The sequence below is a fragment of the Dermacentor variabilis genome, chromosome 1 (assembly GCF_050947875.1).
Source record: "Dermacentor variabilis isolate Ectoservices chromosome 1, ASM5094787v1, whole genome shotgun sequence".
Lineage (NCBI taxonomy): Eukaryota > Metazoa > Arthropoda > Arachnida > Ixodida > Ixodidae > Dermacentor > Dermacentor variabilis.
The window spans coordinates 242,744,567-242,750,089 of NC_134568.1; positions in this window are offsets into that span (position 1 = coordinate 242,744,567).

A 5,523-nucleotide genomic window follows, 5' to 3' on the forward strand; every position below is an offset into this window, starting at 1 on the left:
GCCGCCGGTCGGGCACAATGGGGAGGAGAAGGTGACTCCTACTGTCGTGTCGCCGCCGGTCGGGCACAATGGGGAGGAGCAGGTGGCTCACACTTTCGTGTCACCGCCGGTCGGGCACAATGGGGAGGAGAAGGTGACTCCTACTGTCGTGTCGCCGCCGGTCGGGCACAATGGGGAGGAGAAGGTGACTCCTACTGTCGTGTCGCCGCCGGTCAGACCCCCTCGCTTCACAGTTGTTGGGAGCTCCTCTCCCCGGCTGCCGCGCTTCGACAAGCGTGGGCACCAATATGCACATACACTCACACACGCACATGAAGACACGTGGCATCGGAACATGCCTGGACGCGCTTGGCGGGGAGGCGTAGCGGCGACGCCGAACGGGCCAAAATGTCTGCCGCTTTGTTGCAGTCGCGCCGGCTAAACCGCGCGTCGTAGGCGAAACGTAACACCATCGCAGATCGCTTTCAAGGTGCGGCCCGCGCGGCGGTGCCATACGCAGCCGCCGCCTGAGTACTTACGTTCATGGTTCATAATGGTTCAACGCGGATGAATAAGGCGCTAAAGAGCGATAACGGCTTATAATAATCGCAACGTCATCAGTGCACCTGGCGCATCCGTCTGCAGTACTTTGCTTGTGTCATCAATGCTCCTTGCGCCGCCATTGGCACAAGTTCGTACCGCCTCTGCGCTATCCTTAGTACTTGCCTAATCAAGTTAGATAACATTGGTAATGACACCGGGCTGCGTGGACTAGGATGAGCGAGTGGCACAATGCTTACGCATACTTAGTCTAACTCCCAGAAGAGTTTCTGCGCGAGTTATTTTTTAAAGCGAAGATTTACATGTCGCACTGATTCGTCCGTGAGCGCCGAAAACTCACTGCCGGAAAGCCAACTTACACATCTGCGTAAAACACTACAGTTTACATTCACAGTACCGCGCCAGCGTCCACTGGCAGGCCCGAAGTGGCGAGCTCAGCAAGAGTAGAGCAAGTTGCGTCTGCTAGGCATGACACCACCCTTGTCGCGATTAACTGAGCTTCCTTGCTTATCGGAGGCAGCAAGTGTGCGTGAACACGCGCTCGTCTTAGGATCTGGAAAAAAAAATCAAAGCCCCTTTCTTAAGGACGGATGGTTGAACGCCACGCCACCCAGACGAACTGTATATATCTGCATTGCATTACGCTCGTCACGCAGTGCATTCCCGGCCGTCCCCATGGGTAGGGTGCAGCGCACGGCAGGAGAGGCCACCGTACACGAACGTAAGCGCGAGCGCGATCGTAAGGCCGATCCCGTGTATCGGCAACGGCATGCAGGGTTCGTTGCGTGGTCGTTGGCTTTGGACTTTGATACGGTTTGCATTGGGGGAAGCTTCGCGTTCAACCATCCTTTTTTTTTATAAAAGAGGCTTTGATTTCTTTTTGTTCTTCTTCCTGGATGTCGCGCGATAGTTTGTTTAATATGCGTCATGTGCGGCGCCTGCGCCTTGCTATTGTTTCGGCTGGAAGAGAGATAGTAAAGAAGGAAAGGACGCTTGATTGCAGCCATGATATGGCTCGTGGTGCGAGAAACCCTCCATGCCCCACGAGTATTCCAGCGCCCCGTGCCTGCAGGACCTTTAATAAAGTTTATCCAATCCAATCGAAGCACCTCGCACACCACGGCCAACTTCTTATCACGTCCCTTCATCCCCTTATTCTTACTGAAAAATTTCGTCCAGTGTTACTTCAGCTTCCGCACGCAACTTTATTTCGAAATAGCCTAGTCGGCGTGTTTTGAAGAACCTATTTTCTCTTAGCGACAGCAGGCTGAGCAGATTGTGCGCCCAGGCATAACATCTCCCTAATCCTACCCAGTGGCGTAGCTAGGTCGTCTGGCACCCGGGGCCCATAGGTCTTCTGTCACCGCCCCCCCCCCCCCCCTGGGTGTAGTCGAGGAAGGCGAGGATATCGACAATATCCGGGTGTCTTCAAACGTATATGACACCCCCCCTCTCCACTGGCCCCTCGCACCCGGGTCCCACGGCCCCCCCCCCCTCCCCCCCGTTGCTACGCCACTGGTCCTACCAAGTACCTAGACGGATCTAGGGCGCTCGCCATGGCGCTTCGGGGAAAAAATTACCTAGAAACATGGTACACGCGCGCGGCGCATGGCGGCGCAGCGGTCGAGCACTGGGCTTGGGCGTACATAGAAACACGCTTCCCGGTGACGCCCTCGTGCCCCGTTGCCCAAGTCACAGTTTGGATGTATTCAACCGTAGGGTCCCATCCAGTCCAGTGTTGTGTTTGGTGATCTCTCGGAGCAAAGGATGCTTCACCGGCAGACGTGAAGCTGTTTCGGGTGCTGTTCACGCTTCACCGTTCACTCAAGGCGAATAAATCAGCGTCACCGGAGTTTTACGGACATGCAGTCAAGTTCCATATCTTCGGCTTTTCGAACGCCCAGCATTGACAGGCGAGACGAATGCCCGCCCGGATTAAAACTCGATCTGGTGCCGACGGTGACGTGTATACAATGACGTCTCACTTCAAGACGACAACGCCGCCCTCCGACTACCTCGAAGGCCAGTCTCCCGATACTGACAGATTGACCGTCACGAAGAGGCCACTAATTGATAAAAGGGCCATTGTCGAGAACTCCCGGGAAAAGGCGTCGACGGCAGGTTTAGTTTGCCACGTGGTTGCCTCGTATTGTGTAACGTTGGAGACAAGAGAGCCAGAAAAACAGTTGGGGTTCGGCATAAAAGGGGGAGTACTGCAGAAAGGTGGGACGTTGGGATCGGGATAGAATGTGATCGGGTCGGCGTTTGCGATTGGCCAGCGAATTCGCTCAACGAGGGAGAGAGGGAAATGGCATAAAAAGCGGATCTAGGTTGCTGTTGGGGAGGCTCGGATATGCAAAGACTCTAGCATGTAGTGTGCTTCGAGAGTTGGACCTGTGTTTGTAAAACTTGATCATGTAATTTTGTTTATGAACCTTTTTCTTATTTCTTAAACGTCGCTCGGGGCCTTTCTTTCTTCCGATACCTGGCACGGCACCATCCATCGAACCTTCGAGGCCGTACGGACCCCCGACTTCACAACACCAGACAAGTATTCGGAGCGCCTGTGCTCCCATTTTGCCCCTTAGATAGTTTCTGCAAACTTTCTGTGAGTCAGCGATTATCGTTAATGGAGCTTTTCGCGTCCAGCCCTCCTTTATTGTTAGGGTAATTGGAACATCTTCCGCTTCTGTCGTAGAAGCGCGATCTATTGAAGCGCAGGATGTAATTTTCCGTCCACGGTCCGTGACCACTGCCACCGCACTCGTTACATCTGCCTAATAAGGCGCAATGCAAGTGAGTCTCGCGGTATTCGTATATTTTGTCCTTTTGTCTATATGTATTCTGCCCTAGCATTTCTTCTCCGAGAATGCAGGCAACCGCTCGTAAAACTGTTCAAGTGCAAAGCACTGAACAACCTTCGCGTGATCACCATAAGCTTTTTGTCCCTTGAGCCATTCCACCATGTTTTATATAAGCTTATATACCAATTCTGTGTAGGCGGCTCATTCCTAGCCTTTTCCATTTCACGGAACTTCCGCTGGAACGCTTCCGCTGACAGCCCATACTTCCTCAGCAAGCTGGACTTTACCTTATCATCATCCTCTGCTTCCTGTCTGGTTAAGCGAGCGATTGCATCCGTCGACTCGCCCGTATCAGTGTCAGCAACAGCAGCCACGATTCGCGGGAGAATCCTTGCTTCTCGCACGTCCGCTCGAAGGTCGCCAAAAACAAACCAATGTGCTCTTCGAGCGTAAACTGCCGCATTAGCTCTGTAATCTTTAACGATCCGCGCTTTCCTGCATTGTTTCCTTCGCTCCTCTGCCCTGCTGCTCGAGCGCGTTCCATTTCAAGCTCGAGTCGCTTCAATTCAAGTGCTTGTTCCCTTTCCTCGCGCTCTTTCTGTTCTTTACGTTCACGTTCTTCACGTTCTTTCTGCTATTTACGTTCCCGTTGTTCACGCTCTTCTGCCTGACTTTTTGCAGTCTCCCTCTCTCTAATGATCTCTAGGCATTCCGTAAGCTCATCATCCGGAGCCTCTAGAGGAAGAGTAGTAGCCTGAATCAACTTTAGCTTTCGCAGTCCGCCCGTGACATCCAGGTGCAACTCCTTCGCCAGCTACAACTCATGTTTACGCATTGACTTCAAATTTATGGCGGTTTTCAGTGCTGCTCTCTCTACTGTACACAACTATCTTGCCGCAACCTAACTAGGCGACAACAATAGCTCGAATTACCAGTTCTGTTCTAACCCTTCAGCATAACTTTGCAGAGAAAGTCTCAGACACCCACTCTGCAGTCAAGAATCCGACGTAGACCATCGCAAACGCTGCATTCAATTGCAACTTGGCAGACGAGGCTCGTAGATCCATGTCCCACCGCTGCTTACCAGTTAACGGTACGGGGTTTTGTGATCTTCAACATCGTCTGCTTGGAGCTCGAACTAGGTTGACCATCGGAGAGGGTTCGGCAGGGAAGACGAGGTCAGGTAAAAACAAATAACAGAAATTTAATACATCATTACGGGTGAGCGGTGCGCTCCAAGACAAAAAAATTGGAGGACGCTTAAGCTTCGCCTTCAAGAGTGGAACGCGACAGCGTTCCCATCGACCCGCCAAGGGGTGTAAGACAAAGCGCTACGGCGCAGGGATCACTTACGAGGCGCCCCGCATCGGACTTTGCGTCCACCTATCACACGGAAAGCGTCGAGCAACGCAGCGTTCTGCGCAGCAACGAAACGTGCGCCTGAGCAAACGGAACGAACCAAAGAACTCGGTGTCTCGGAGGGGGAAACGATCTACGCCAGCCAAACGTCGTGATCGGCACGGGCAGAGAGATAGACAGATAGTAATCTAAAGAAAGGAACGGCGCTTGATTCTGCAACCCGCGTGGGAGCACGGCGAAGCGTCGCCAGGGGAGAGGGAGTCGGGGCCGCAACGCGCCTGGCACCGGTCCGCGCACAGCACAGCCCCAATGCGCGCATGGCGCGCCACCTGTCGGGGCAGCGCCGTACATTGAGAGGAGGGGTCTTCTGTGTTTGCCGCAAGATGGCTCTGCGTGTGTGGTAAGCGCAGAAGAAATGTAGCGGAAACGTACTTCGCTATTCGTGTAAATGCGACTTCTGTAAGTTACGTGCTCATAATTACCGATATACACCGCAGTATAACATTCTACGGCACGTTTTTAAGGCAACACCGCGTTCACTAAAAGCGCGTTTGTACCGATTTCAAGCATCGAACTCGTGGCTGAGTGGTAGCGTCTCCGTCTCACACTCCGGAGACCCTGGTTCGATTCCCACCCAGCCCATCTTGGAAGTTGCTTTTTATTTATGAAGTGCCTGCCATGATTTATCGCTCACGGCCAACGCCGTGGACGCCGACGCCGACGACACCGGCTTTTCTGCGACACGAGCTCCTTAACGCTATCGCGTTGAAACTCAGTGCCCTTCCACTTTGTGAAGAAGGATGACCAGCGAAGCTGTGTA